We start from the raw sequence: 15,827 nt of genomic DNA on the forward strand, positions 1-15,827 counted from the left end.
CAAAGACAACCTCCATCGTGTACATACTGCATAACCATCATTGATTACCACTCAAAAGCAGATTTCATTGGCAAGTTGGAATTGTCGCGGTCATACACATCTACACGTATCAACAAACAAATAAATTCAACATCATTGCTCTCCAGGAGACATGGATGGCATCTACACCAATATGGGATGACCATGATGTTGTATTACTTCCAGCAAAGTCCGCCAATCGAGGCAGACCAACCAACTTCTGGCCTTTTAGTCACAGTAAAAACAAGCACTGGCCTGGGCTTCTCCAAACAACTTTCTCCAGCTGGTCCGTATTTCTACTGTGAAAGAGCATATATAGCCTTAATTAACATTTACCGAAATCCGGCAGGCATTACTGATAACGCCTTATACAAGGCTCTAACGATCTTATTGGAGGCCATAGCAAAATCGACCGACATCAATCATGCCATCTTGGTGGGAGACCTACATTTAAAATGCATAACAGCAACTTGTAAGACCCATGACCATGACATAAACAGATGGCAGCCTTTCATAAGAGATTGTAATTTTAAAATGGCTAATGGAGCCTTACCAGGCGATATCCCTTCACAACACACCTGGAAGAGAACGATTTCAACTAGCACCATTGATTACATCTATACGAAAGATGAACTCTTCCAACGAGCAGAAAAATTTGAGGTGATACATCAAGAACATAGTGACCATCAATTGCTTGCATTATATTGGAAAGAAGAAGATACAGACTCATCTAAGAAGCGTGGTTGGTCTAAACAAGTAATAATGCAAAAACTCTTATTTCGATGGACCGAATCTAATTTGTTCTCACTGCAGAAAGAACTTGATATCCAGCACACACTTATGGACTCAGTCTCCTATGCACAGACGATCATGTCCTACAAGATTCCTTGCAGTGCCATTGGCCCTCTTGTTCTCAAACATAAACACACTTATGATCTGTAAGAGCAGACTACAGAAAACAACAAAAGAATATTCGTAAGCTTCCAATTATGGATAAAGAGCATGCCTTTAAAGCAAATGTAAATACAAAAACTGGATTCGGGCACGGAAAGCCAAAATATTCCAGTGTGATGGTGAAAGATTTCTTACAACACTCACAAACAAGAGCTGGGCGCAAACCTGAGAGCTACTTAATAATTACACTCCACATCGACAACTATATGCACAAGAAAATGGGGTATCGGAAACCCAATGGTTACAGCATTTCAGCCAACTGTATGCAGATAAAGACTTTGAGAATTTTCCATATACTCAACAGACAGCATACCCATGGAAACTGGATTACAGTGCAGAAATAATGGAAGACCTCATCCAAAAAGCCTCAAAATTTCGCACAGCTTGACGTGAAGGTCTGAACAACTTCATGTTCAAAGTGCATCAAAGACAATGGGCGATTATTTTGAATAACATATTCCAGGACATCCTAAAGACCACCACACTTCCTAATTCATGGCGCACGTCAGTGATCGTCCCAATTTTCAAAAAGGGTGATCGCTCCTTAGCCACCAACTATCGCCCTATCGCACTTCTCGATGCACCTGAAAAGATATTCACGAGGATGGTATTGAGAGACTTCAATGAATGGACTCAAAAGTTTCAACATCGTGATCCAAATCAAACTGGCTTTGTGGCAGGAATGGGGACGATGATCAATTTACTCACATTACATGCCCTTAAAGCTCAAGCCCACGCGACAAAACAACCTATGTTCTTTGCCTTCATTGACTTTCATTCTGCTTTTGACTCAGTGTCACAAGTCAAACTTATGTCAAAACTAGTCAAGGCGGAATGTCCTCCCACCTTGTGTGACATCATATATGGTTTACACACAGCAACGTCAATACAAATCAGACTTACCATGACAGGTTTACTATCAATACCCATTGCAACTGCGAGAGGGCTGAAGCAGGGATGCACCCTTGCATCGGCCATCTTCAATTTTTTCATCCAGGACATTAAGTATATTTTTACACACATTTGGTCCGATTCCCCAAAAATGGCTAACATACCCATTCAAGCGTTGATGGTACGTGGATGATCTAGTTCTGTTATCAAAAACCATGATAGGCTTGCAAAAACTCCTGACAGCACTCTCTCTGTATCTAGACCAAAATTAGCTTGTAATCAATCTTAAAAAGACACAGATTGTAACCTATTCTCCTGGTAATTCAAAGCGAAATAGAATGAATTGGAATATTAAAAATGTCAATTTGGAAGTTGTTTCTGAATACATGTACCTGGAGATGCCGTTTAATGTTTCACCTAACCTGAAATCACAGTGGGAATCAATACAGCATAAACTGGTTACAGCAAAATCGCAGACCAGAGTGATCCTTCGTAGATATGGGAAGTTTTCTATTGATTCGGTCCTAATATTCCAGACACAGAAAGTTATACCCACACTTTTATATGGATTGGAGACTAAATCCATCACACCAACTGCCTCTTTTAACAAACTAGAGGCTACATTTTGGCGACAGGACCTTGGCTGCGATATGAGCTGGGACTAATTTCCCTAACAGCTGTGTACAACGGGCGCCTATGCGCCCTATTTCGAAAATGTTTGATTTCGATAAACCTAGACATTGTGCTAAGAACTGTATCAACGTACATGTTTTTTTCTCAACATCCCTTTGCTCTAGAATGGACAAATCACATAATTCGAATTTTGGTGAATGCAAAAGTATCTGTAGAAGTACTTATAACCAATCCTGACAGAGCTAAATGTAAAATGTACCAGTCTGATTGGATAGAAACCAGAAGATTATGTTCTACATACAAGCATTATAACTCTGAACAGTATGGTGAAAAAAAGTACACAGAACTACGGAACCTTATCTCTGCAGATCACCTTCACCAGAAATCTGGAATTCCATAATGTGGGTGCGACTGAATCTGTGGCCTACACGAGACCTGATGGCTGAACGCAAAATCATCAGCACATACCGTCATTTCTGTCTGGACCTCACAGCAAAAGAAACAATGGAACACCTCATAGTGAAGTGTCCGGTGCTAATTAAATCTAGAGAAACACACTTCTCTAAGCATTTGACGTACTTTGGAAACATGCTGCTTGAAGCCAGATGACCTATGATTTTGTCTACAGCCTCGATTAGCATCCGTATTGCCACCTGTAACTTCATTAGATCACTAGATCTGTATGGCCAAAATGAATTGGAGATGTGTTCTGAGTCCGATATGTAAGCCAGGCATTGGATATAACTCTTGGAAGTTCGAAACAATGAACTGATGTGGGATTGAATTAGATGTCAAAGCACTGACTGTCTTTATAAGTACCGATGTAACAAAATAGCTCTTGCAACACACACACTACACCTTAAATAGATGCATTTTGAAATTGAAGATATGGGCAGGGACCATTAGCCACTCTTATGCTGGATTTTCACATGGATATTTTAGTCTGATGTGATTCTGTGATTACTCTTGAATCGAATTTTATACTTTATGACATGAACAAAGAGACGATGTATATACCAAGTTTATAATGCATTTTAATTGCTAACATAGTTAATTGTTAAAATTGTGAACATTATTGAAAAGTTGTTGAATTTCAGCTAAATCAATAAAACAATTAAAAAAATTAAAATTGCATTTTGGGAACATAAGAATGACCATCAATTTATCAAACATGTCTGTGCTAGTAATTCAAATGTGCATTCCTTCTAAGCATGCAATGCACATTTGGTATGGTGCTCATTTCCTCTTTCAGAATAGTCACCATGACAGTAAAATGTGTGGAAGCATGAGGCATATATCCAGCTTTGGACAGTTTCCTTTTTGAAGTTTGGGCTCTTGAGCAAAGGACAACTATCAGATGCAGTCTGTGAAGATGTGTGCTGCTGAACTGCATGTTAGCCAGGTGTTCAGGAGACTCATTGCAATGAGAAGCAGAGAGGTGCCTCAAGATGGGGTTGGTTTGGGCCTTGTGACTACACTGTGGGGTTTAATTAAAGGCCCCAACAAACAGAACTGAAGGGCCCACTGGAAAATGACCTGCAAGCCTGCAAAATCCTCCACACTGAAAATGGGCCTATTAAGGCAGACAGTGGGGGTTTCTGCAAGTAATACAAGGAAGCGCTATGTGAAAAGGCTACACATTGGAAATTGAAAGGCCTATCTGTCATTACAAAAGGAAAGGTCGAATTGAAAAGCAGCCTTTTTATTCCCAGTGGCAGAAGAAATTCAAAGGCCCCTTTTACATGAAAAGCAGGATTTTTAAACCCTGATTCTAAAATGGCTTTGCATGGGCATTTGCAGTTTTAAAGCAATCCATGAGAAAAAAACATAAGGATATCAGGGAAAAGACTTGGTTGTGTTGACAAGATGTTATGTATAAAAGATATATTATGCTTCACAAGCAAAATACCGGCAACAATTGAAAAGGCCACTTTGTTTCGATAGGTCGTACAAACATTTAATTTAGGCCGAAGGCAGACCCATTTACTTGTTGTTGGGCAGCCTTCACAAAGGACTCCCCTACTGTGGGCCTGTTGGCCTACCAATCTGGAAAGAGAATTCTTTTGAAGCGCTTCCATCGCAAGCTATTTACGACCTGCAGCCCACCAACTTTAAACAACAGAATGGCAAATGGTCTAGCCAGTGCATGACTGGAATGTGGGAAGGAGCTGTGCAGTCAAGGGAATATGAACTCTACAAAAATACAAGAAAATAGGAGGTTTTCAGATCGAAATGGTGGTCAACTTCAGAAAACAGGTCACATGCTGGCCGGGAATGACAAATGGCCTTGAGGAAGGGGAGCTCAGATTTGCATGCATATGAATATTTGCCATTAGTTTAAAAGGACTTTCATAACTGATACATTATTCTCAGCAACCACAAGTCATGCTGCATTCATTTATGTGTCATTTTATTTACCAGGCGATTTTGTTGAAATAAAAATCATCCACCTGAAACTTAGGGATATGTAATGGCAAGCTAAAATGTGTTTCTAGCTGCTCTGAAAATGTCCAGAATTTGAAAGCTGGCGAACTGTTGGAGTGTAAAATTAGGTATCTGGAGAGTAAATTGCATGTTTTTAGCTATTATACTTTTTGTATAAACACCAAAATGTTGCCACACACCTGTGCAACATGGTGCAAAAATGGCAGTTGTTTCATTAAATCACCCATGATTAGCTGAAGTAGAATATATCGATATGATGTCATTTATTAGTAAATTACAAAGTTTTGCAAAGAAGGAACTTTTTTCCAAAAAGCTGACCTGAGAAAAAAGGGGGATTTGAAATGGGAGTTGCAATTTTTCTGTTCTAGACTCTTAAACCAATCCTTAGAGAGGGGCTGGGCTTACGGGAGAGAGAAGGGTAACTGTCCAATCCTGGTTGCGAGAATTCCTGCAGGGCACTGGCCAATATTGAAATCTTGATATTGTTATCACTGGTATACAAAGTGGATGCACTATGAGAGAAGGAGAGAGCTGCTACAAATTACCAACTGACAGCCACAAAGAAACACCAAAGGAGATGTGCTGAAATTGCATCTGGGTGGAGCTTAGAAGAGGGCTGGATCTGTCTATTGCTAAGGAGGCCTAAATGCTGACTGGGCCCTATGGTGAAGAGCTGGGGACCATCCTTGAGAGTGGTCTGACCAGACCCCAGCCCTGTCCTCAAAGAGGGTCCTGAAATGCAGCTGGCTTTCTTGAACTTTAAACAGAGGTATTCAATTAAAGTAAAATTGAGCCATTTGAAACCAAAGAGGTGAGGGAATCTGCTTGCCTTGATCATGTCCCTTTATTGTGGGCCAAGGGCAAAACTGTATAGATCCTTAGCCTGTTTGACTGAATATTAATTAATTCCCCTTTAGCAAAACACCATGGGGTGATTTTTGTTAACATTAGAACTGAACAAAGCTAATTCCCGGTGTATGCTGAAGGGGTGTTCTTGTCTCTAAACTAAAAAATACCTAAACTGCCAGCTTCCCCAACATAGGCATTTAAGTGGAGGGGGTTCTCCGTTTTTTCTGTCCGACTTCCCCAACACAGACCTTTAAGTGAGGGCGGTCCGAAAACAAACCTCTGAATATGTCCCCACTCCCTAGACCTGGATTTTGAACAGAAGGGTGCCTCATGTAATTGAGGCTTGGGTTTTGGGGCTAGAGAGAGAAGTGCTTGCAAAGGTGAAACCTCATTTATCCAACCTCGTAATGCAGTAAAATCAAATCAAAATTGCTCATCACTGCATATCAACATTGATTTTATAGTTTGATCTTATGTCTATTCCATAGACTGGGAGCAAGGGCGTTCTTTAAGAAAAGTATTTCTTTCAGCCATTATGCCAAGCACTTGTTTTTGGCCGGAGATTCGCCATTGCTCTGAGTTACAACCTTACTGGATACACTTGCTGGCATTCCTGATTTCAGGCTGTATTGTGAAAAGGACATTTTACTTAACAGATTCACAAGTTCACAATGAACAATAAAACGATATGAAACCAATATTCAGCACTGTGTTATTCAATCACACTTCTTGCTTCGCAGAGCAATGTGTAAAAGTAAGTGTGAAGTGTATGCTGTCCTGGGAATGCCTGATAACTTGAGGAGCAGCCTTAGTCCTTCTCCCCCCCCCCCAGTGACCAGAAAAAAAGTTCAAGAAATGAAGAAAAAAAACCAGAGGTTTCCTCCAGTCTAGAAGTATAAGAAGCAGTGTATGACCCAGTAAACCTGAGGACTGCTTGCCGTATTGATTGAAATGGCTAATAAATTGCCGGGATCAAAAAGAACACCTTTGCAGTCTCCCAGCAGCTGAACTTGTAACAGATCACATTAGCACTTACCCCCTGCCTTCATGCCAATGTTGCTTCGTGTTACAGTCTTTGTCTGTATTTCTAGCGAGCAGACAGTCTTAGCACTTCAGTACTTCTGTAGGTAGAAATCGTAACTGGGAGCAGCAGACAGTAGGCTATATTCCAGCCTCCCAGCCCAAACGGCCACAAACAGTATTTCCACAAAGCCTGTCACTCCTGCAGGGCTTAACGCCGCAAGGGCGACGTACAAAGGTTTTTATCATTCTTCCTGGAGGGGGCGGGAACAGAATTCTTAAAGGAGCAGTAACGCCGGTCTCAGGCTCCACGCTGTGTCAAAATGCAAATACGGCCACAAACAGTATTTCCACAAAGCCCTTCACTCCTGCAGGGCTTAACGCTGCAAGAGCGACATAGGAAGCTTTTTTATCCTACTTCCTGGAGGGGGCGGGAACAGAATTCTTAAAGGAGCAGCAACGCCGGTCTCAGGCTCCACGATGTGTCAAAGTGCAAATACAGCCACAAACAGTATTTGCACAAAGCCCTTCACTCCTGCAGGGCTTAACCAAAATTGATTTTGTTAATTGACCAGTATTGATTATTTCTTGAATTGAAATCGGTAAAAACTAAAGTATTGTGATTTGTGTTTTTCCCAACCAACTTGTGTGATTTATTTATGTAAAAACAAGTTTAATTGTGAGCCACAAAGAAGGAGGCGTGTTTAGTTTTAGTGCGATCTCCATTACCTATAAATCCAATAAATATAAATATATCTTCTGTACACTGGCCTGGTTTTTGGCTCATTGGTAGCACAGGGAGAGGATACAAGGGGCATGATATGAATTGGAAATAGGGCTGAACAAAGAATCTGTTAAACAGATTGATGTGTGGCACTCTGATTGGGGAGGGAAGGAACACCCTGTAATGAGGGTGGCCTCTCAATAAACCGTTACAACACGGAACAGAGTTTTTGCTAGAGCGCAGCTCTGTCTGGCCTCAGCTATTTAGACAAGATAGGCTCCAATGGGATGGTAGGTAGTTTACCGGTGGGGGGGAGCAGTACCTGACTGCCATGTTAGCACATGGTACAGCCCCGCAGGGGCTTGCAGCGCTGAGCCGCCGAGCCCCGCCTGCCGCCTCAAAAGCGAGGCGCAAGCAAGAAGTGGGTCCATAAAACATGGACCCTATAATTAGGCAGGAGAGCAACCTATTTGCCCGCCCGCTCCCCCTGCAGCAGGTCATGGTTGCCCCACTCAACCCACCCTATCATGTTATTTCTTTGCAGGTTATCTAATAATTGTGTTTTTGTTGCAGGCAGTAACTCAGGTGATCGAGCAGTGCCTAAACTAAACTCCTCCCCGGTAGCCTAATACGGTGGGGTGCCTGTACGGTATAAAGAGGAGGGGCACCCCCGTGGTCGTCAGCTTGCTGTTAGGGCTAGTTGAAAAAGAAAAGCAGAACGACACATCCTGCAGCCCATCAGCGGCGGCTGCCAGTGTGTTTTCGCCCAGACCGAGAGGATCTGGGAGGCTCGGGGAGTGGTGGCCTAAGTATGCTGAAAAGTAATGGACAAGTAAAAGAGAGCTGGCTGGATAGGGGCAGGACAGGGCTACTGATGCTTTGTCGCAGTGCATGCAGTCTGTAACATCGAGACACTTGTTTGCAATATGCAAGACCAAACCATCAGCGCATGTGCGTGCATACTGCCAATTTATAAAATCTGCCGACAGTTTAGTAGGCGGCCTTTGGTATCAAGAAAAGGGAACATGGGGCTGGTATTTTACAAGGGCCCGAGCCATTGGCAACAATTTGCCAAGGAACTGTTACAATCATATTAACATAGAGTTGGACCAGCTCCTTGAGTGGGAGATAAGGGTAGGCGCATTCTTATGCAAGAAGATGACATATGCTCAGCTTGTTCATCACAATACTTCATTGGGATTTGGAGGGTGTCCTTTCGGCTTGATGACAAAGTCAAAACGGTAGAAGAAGGGTTAAGTTATACAACCAAATAACCAGGGGAAGTTCAGAGAAGAATCTGAAAGTCAAGTGACAGCGTTGACTAGGTCAGAGCAAACTACATCTCGGGCACAAATCAAAAACGTAGTGGAGAATTTCAAAGAGCAACAGTGGACATTTCAGTGATGGGGTATTTCAACTTAGGGTTGTTCAGAATAAAGGGTTTTTTTAGAGACAGAACATTTTCTGCATCTTGATATTTTCAGCATGAGCTATGTTTTCAGGATTGGGATGGATTTCAGCATGAGCTATATTTTCAGGATTGGGATGGATTTCAGCATGAGCTATATTTTCAGGATTGGGATGGATTTCAGCATGAGCTGTGTTTTCAGGATTGGGATGGATTTCAGCATGAGCTATATTTTCAGGATTGGGATGGATTTCAGCACGAGCTATATTTTCAGGATTGGGGTGGATTTCAGCACGAGCTGTGTTTTCAGGATTGGGATGGATTTCAGCATGAGCTATGTTTTCAGGATTGGGATGGATTTCAGCACGAGCTATATTTTCAGGATTGGGGTGGATTTCAGCATGAGCTGTGTTTTCAGGATTGGGATGGATTTCAGCATGAGCTATGTTTTCAGGATTGGGATGGATTTCAGCATGAGCTGTGTTTTCAGGATTGGGATGGATTTCAGCATGAGCTGTGTTTTCAGGATTGGGATGGATTTCAGCATGAGCTGTGTTTTCAGCATGTTGTTTTCTAGATAGAGGTGTTTTTAGCTTGGGCACCAGGCATTCAGAAAAGAACTCCAAGTTTTCTTCTTGTTGGTGAACTTCAATTCAATGGCATTGAGCAGGAGTAAGGGTGAAGTGGATCTAGGGCAAGCTTCATCAGTCGTGTCCTTGTGTATAGGTGGGGGGGCTCCTGCATCATTTTTATATGGGCATCTGCTCACCTTCAGCCAGCTTTGTATGCAAAAACACTGTGTGTAGACGGTTTTCTCAGATTCCAACTCTGTAGAGCAACTGGTTAGGTTACGCACCCATCTGCTCACTACATCATGCACCTGATTGAAGTGTTTCTGCATGCTGTGCTCCCATGGTCTAGGCTTGCAAAAAAGGAGGAGTTAACATATAGTAAAATAGATGCGTAACCATTGAGGGACTTTTTAGTTTGACACCTTTCAAGATGGTACCTTGCAACCTAATGGAGATTGTTATAGAATGGGTTAGAGTTCTTGAATTTAGATTGAACAGATGTTTAAGATCCGTCGTCGCATTGAAGTAAGCTTCTACGGAGACCTAGAGCCCCCCAACTCCGTTTGTTAAAACTGATTCTGTTTTGGGTGAGCTTACAAAGGACAATGCGCCGTGAAATAACGAGATGAAGAAGTTTAAGTGGAAATTGTGTGTTCCGTTTATTTAGAGGCCTTTGCGGATAAATCCGCAAAGGCTGAAACTCTAAATAAAAAGCAGGGCATGGGAAGCCACCACCCGAGCGGCAGTGGCTTTCTTTGCCAGGACCAGAGGGGAGGCCGACCCCACTAAGAGTGAGGTCATATAGGCAGCCATGTAGGGCTGGGGGAGGATGGAAGGAAGGAAGCCGGATCACATGCGGCCCATCACCTTCTTAGATCTGGCAGGCATTATGAGCAAGGCCACGGTCACATGCTTAGGAGCTTATGAGAGCAGCCTCTTCAGATGTGCGTTCAGCTTGGCCTTCTTTGGGGCTTTTAGGGTTAGCGAGCCGGTGGCGGCAAACAAAGCGGGGGATGGCCAGTACTGCCTCAGGGAGGCTGATGTGGTGCTGCAGGAGCAAAAAGTGGCCATGTTGCTGAGAAGGTCAACGACAGACCAGTCTGGGAAAGGGCAATAGGTCCGGCTGCACTGTATAAGAGAGGACAGCTGCTGCCCGGTATGTATGCTGTGAATTTTACTGGTGGCAAGGCCCCAGGGTGCAACAAATCTGTTCATACACATGTGCGTTCTGCCTCTGACAGTTTTTCAGTTCAAGGCAGTGTTCGGCATGGTATTAAAGAGGGTGGCAGGGACCCAAGGCAGTACAGCACCCACTCTTCAGAATAAGAGTGGCCTCCATGGCTGCGGGGGCAGGAGCCAGCAGTGTTCAGGGGTTTAAAGAGATTGGCCGTTGTAAATCAGGGGCTTACAAAAAGTACATCAGAACCGACAGACTGTAGAGCTAGCCACTGATGGTCTATATATATATGCTTCTTACCCCATGCTTGGAGACGCCACGCAAGACGGAAATGTAGCATTGGTGATTGACCACTCGTTCATAGCGAGAGTGGCGGAGTGGTCGACCACCAGGAGTCAAGGAAGACACAGGGCCTTGAGCAAGACGGACATTCTATGGGTTGGTAAGAAAGGAATGAGATGGGAAAAGCTGAAGGAAACAGTGGCGGCATTACTGGAGGAGAGGGACCCTCCTGACATATTGAGAGGGAATGACCTGGCCCAATTTGGGAGAGGGGTCCTGGTGCTAGAAATGTGCCACGCGATGTGGACGTTGAGTGAAATCATGGGGGCTTGCGAACTGATCTGGACAGAAATTATTCCTAGGTTTGAATGGTGTGAAGCCAAGTCAATTCCAGTGGCTGAAAAGTCCAGAAGAAAACTGAACGTGGCAAAGTCAAGATTTTGCAAGGTGGCTGGCTTCTTAACAATCAGGCACAGGCTCATAAATCTAGGAGTGCCCACTTATTATCAAGAGGATGGGGTGCACCTGTCAGATTTGGGTTGGTACCTTTTTTTGCTGAACTTGCAGGACGCCCTGAGAGGGCGAGGGTGTGAATAGATGGCCAGGTTCAGCAGGTGTGGGGCGGCAAAGGGGCGTGAACCCCTTTTTTGCTGTGGCAGTAACTCTGGCGATCGAGCAGTGCCTAAACTAACCACCTCCCGGGTAGCCTAAAACGGAAGGGGGCCTGTATGGTATAAAGAGGAGGGGCACCCCCGTGGTCGTCAGCCTCCAGCTTGGGGCTGGTGAAAAAAGAAAAGCATAACGGCAAACCTTGCAGCCCATCAGCAGCGACTGCCAATGTGTTTCGCCCAGACCAATAGGCTATGGGAGGCTCGGGAGTGGTGGCCTAAGTATGCTGGAAAGGAATGGACAAGTAAAAGAGCAGGGGCGTTGCTAGGGGAGGTTAAGGGGGCTATAGCCCCTGATCTTTTGGTTGTAGCACCGGATAGAATCTCAGGAGCTACAGCCAAAAGACTAGCTAGCCCCCAGTCCCAACAGTTCCGACATCAGCGTAGCCCCGGGTCTTTTCCAGACCTAGCAACTCCCCTGTAAAATAGAGCTGGCTGTAAATAAATAAAGGAACAGAGAAAGGAGTAAGGGGGTGCAAGGTATGCATAAAACAAAATGTGCTGCCAATGTCTCGGATTATAATAATGTTTTGAATATGTTATTGTTGGTTTGGGTGGCCTTGTTATGCCACAAGTGGACAAGTTGGTCTGGCCTCCGTTATTTAGACAAGGTGGGCTACAACGCGATGGTAGGTAGCTTACCTGTTGGGGAGTGGGGAGCCAGCTGTACCCGATTGCCCAGGTTATGTTACAGACTAGCCTGACACCATGCTCTAATCCACAGATTGAGACTTAAACACATCTCCTCCTTCCTCAGATGGCCTAAGTAGGACAGAGATGTATAAATCCCACTAACATAACAACCGACTTCCCCTCTCAGACGAACATTCCCAGGTCTCTGACTGTTTTACTCACTTTGAATTCTGGGACTTGTAGTTTGTTCTTTCTTGTTTCAAATGTATGGAAACTACAGAAAAAGGGACTGGGTGTACTTCTCACTCGTGACAAAGTGAAACTTGAGAACTAGGCCACTGACCTTTCACTTGCGAGCACAAAAAGGAAGGGCTCCTGCAGGCACACGCTGAGACAGACAGCTGGTGGGTGCATGTGACAACACAAATGGCGAGGCTAAAAATATGGACTAGCGCAGGTCACGGAAGAGATGTGTGCGGCCCTCATAGCTACCGCGGCCAACGATCAGGGAAACTCAACAAGCCTACAGTATTCATAATATGGAATTAAAAAAAAAAACGAGTAACTCACGCTTACTGTGAAAGTGAATTATAGCGGCAGGCCAAAACCTCTTAGGGTTAAACCTGAAAGGAAGAATACGGGGCTAAAAAACACTAGGCACTGCTGAGATTCGAACTCAGGATCTCCTGTTTACTAGACAGGCGCTTTAACCAACTAAGCCACAGCGCCACATGCCCTTCACGCAAAAGAAGCAGATTGTCTATGGTGGTACTGAATGCCCACGGTGTTGGAAAATATTTACTAGTTCGTTAAAGCATTGCATGTTTTCCCAGGCCCCAACAGCTCACCCGTTATCAAATTGCAGAACGGATCATAGATATTATTTTTTTCCCAGAATTTGATTGTTTAGTGTGATGTGCTGCCCTCATCTCACAGCTTGTAATTATATTCAAACGGGTGTAGGGGTATGTGCGGTTTTTTCCAATTTGGAGATTTTTTGATCTGTCTCGCCATGATATTTGGAGCTGGTTTTGGGATTTTCAAGTGCCAAATACCAGTGTTTTCAAACTGGAAGTAAAACGGGCTTTTACAAATTGGCAGTACACTGGAATTTTGTAAACTCTTCACTCACAGGGATTGTCAATTTTGGAGTTTACTGGGAATGGCAAGCATACTGAGAACACCAAACTAAGAGTTTACTGGGAATGGCAGACAGGCAGTACATGTCGAGGTTTCTGTGACTGTCAAGCTTACTGAGACTTTCAGACTGCGAGCTTGCTGGAATGTAAAACTAAGAGTTAACTGGGGACGTAGTCTGAGAACTTACTTGGAATATCATACGCCATAGCACGAGGGCCATGGCAGGAGTTTATTTATTTATTTGTATTTATTGTTCACTTGTTAGGTGCTCATACAGCAAGTAAAAAACAGTTTCAAAGTGCCCATATGTGGAAGGGATGGAACAATGGAGTGAAGCACATTACAATACACAATATTTAACAGCAGTGGGAGGGGAAAAATAAAAAAAGGACAAACCTACTATGCCATGTGAGCAGAACATGCAAGTGCAGCAGGGAAGAGGGGGTAAGTGCTGGGGAGTCCGAGCTCATGGGTGAGCCACCGATGAAGTGCTAGGATTGTTGAGAGCTACACGGCCTGGAGCCGTGATAGGTGTAAGTGCGAACTGCGATCCTCCAGGACGGAGGGTGTGCCAATGCAAGTACTGAGGGTAGACAGGAACTGGGCCGATTGGGTGTGGAAGGTCAGGGGTCCCGAGGATGCACAAGGGCCCCGTACACTAATCACAGCAACTGTGGGATTAGCAGAGGAGAGAGGAAGGGAAAGAGGAGGTAAAGAGAAAATCTTAAGGAGCTTCTGGAATTTAAGAAAGTCCCGCTCAACGAGCAGAGGGAGGGGGAGGCTCTTCGATAGGAGCGAGCCAGCTGAGGAATGTGAATGACCACCTCCCCACTGTTTAGAAAAACGCTTTACACACAAAGAGGTGGTGCCAGAGGAATGTAGTGGTCTAGAGGGAGAGTATTAAGTAAGATAAAGTTGAATACAGTGTGGTCCTCGGGCCCAGACAGCCTTGTGGATGATGCAGAGGGATTTGAATTTAATCCATGCATCAACCGGGAGCCAGTGAAGACTTTTTAGGGCAGGAGAGATGCGGTCCCTGGGCTAAGGCCAAGGCTAAGTCTTGCTGCCCTATTCTATGCCCTATTCCCTATGTTTACTAGACAGGCGCTTTAACCAACTAAGCCACAGCACTGCATACTGTTCGTTCTGAAGAAGCAGATTGTCTATGGTGCTACTGAATGCTCACGGTGTCAGAAAAGATCTAGTTTATAATTGAATTGTGGTATTCTTGTAAAACATCACTAGTTAGTTGAAGCTAGGGGTGTACCGAATAGTAGATTTAAGTATTCGGCCGGATACCGAATAGTTTGACAAGTATTCGGCCGGAACCGAATACGGAGCCGAATAGTTGCATTTTTAATAAATAAAGTTATGTAGACAAGAAAAACACTTTGTAAATTAAAAACACACTTTAAAATATGTATATCCATTCTTTATTGCATTTCTTTTCTAAGTAGTCTACACAAGATGTTTGTATAAATCCTGAAAGGAATACATTATCAGGAAATAAACTGTTGAATAACAGCACAGTTTTTATTTTTGTGCATTAATAGGTATTAACTAGTACACAATATGAGTGCTGCCTGGATAATCCACCGACATGGCAGACTCTGACCTTGACCAGCCAACCCTCTTTTTTCAAAGGAATGTGCTGTCACTAGGGTTTGACCACGATGGTCGTCAGTAGCCCACGAACAATGCTCACAACTCCACTTCAATTGGGGCACATTGTGCCAGTGCCCTCATTTGGTTCACTCAAGTGCACCAGAACCTTTTGGGATATGTATTTGCTATAAGAACATGTATGTACCATTAGGTGCACATCTTCATTTTAAATATCAGACAGAGGACACAGGTGTGAACACGCATTAAGTGTACATGCATTAAGCGCGAACGTTTCACTCGTTGGCTTAAATTGTCTGCCATTTCAACGGTTATGGAAAGACCTGTGTTATTTAGACATTGCTCAAGTGCACATTCACAAAAGGAGCTGGGCCGAGGCCAGATAAATAACACTGGTGAGAAAAGGCTGCTATATTTTGACAAATAACTCCACAAACATGTTGAAAAGGTTTAATTTCCTTCTCGAAGAAGAACGCGTGTTTTTTCTCCTCACAATAAATCAAAGGGGCACTCTTGTAGTACATTGTGCGATCCAAGGGCTGAAGTGTTGTTAAGAAAGGCCTCCTTATGCTTTAATGTCTCTCTAGCAGTTATATGGTTACTGTCGGCCTGCACAGACCATGTTAGGTGCCCTTTCATCTGACAACAATGCAGGCTTTGCTGCAAGTATTTGTCGACGCTGTTAAATGGTCTTCATTCTGCCCATTGTTGGCCCTTTTGTCTAATTCACGGAGAAATGTCTGCCTTTCTTTGTGGCTGGAGAAGGGGGTGCTACATCATAAAACACCAG

The 15,827-nt window shown here is 43.8% G+C and overlaps 1 non-coding gene across 1 annotated transcript; it reads right to left on the reverse strand.

Moving 5' to 3' along the window:
• Positions 1-12,929: 12,929 nt before the first annotated feature.
• Positions 12,930-13,003, reverse strand: TRNAT-AGU (transfer RNA threonine (anticodon AGU)). The gene has a single exon. It is a non-coding gene; the product is annotated as a tRNA-Thr (tRNA).
• Positions 13,004-15,827: the final 2,824 nt, after the last annotated feature.

Source organism: Ambystoma mexicanum, chromosome 1p (assembly GCF_040938575.1).
Source record: "Ambystoma mexicanum isolate Mex_15411 chromosome 1p, UKY_AmexF1_1, whole genome shotgun sequence".
In the NCBI taxonomy this organism is placed as follows: Eukaryota; Metazoa; Chordata; class Amphibia; order Caudata; family Ambystomatidae; genus Ambystoma; species Ambystoma mexicanum.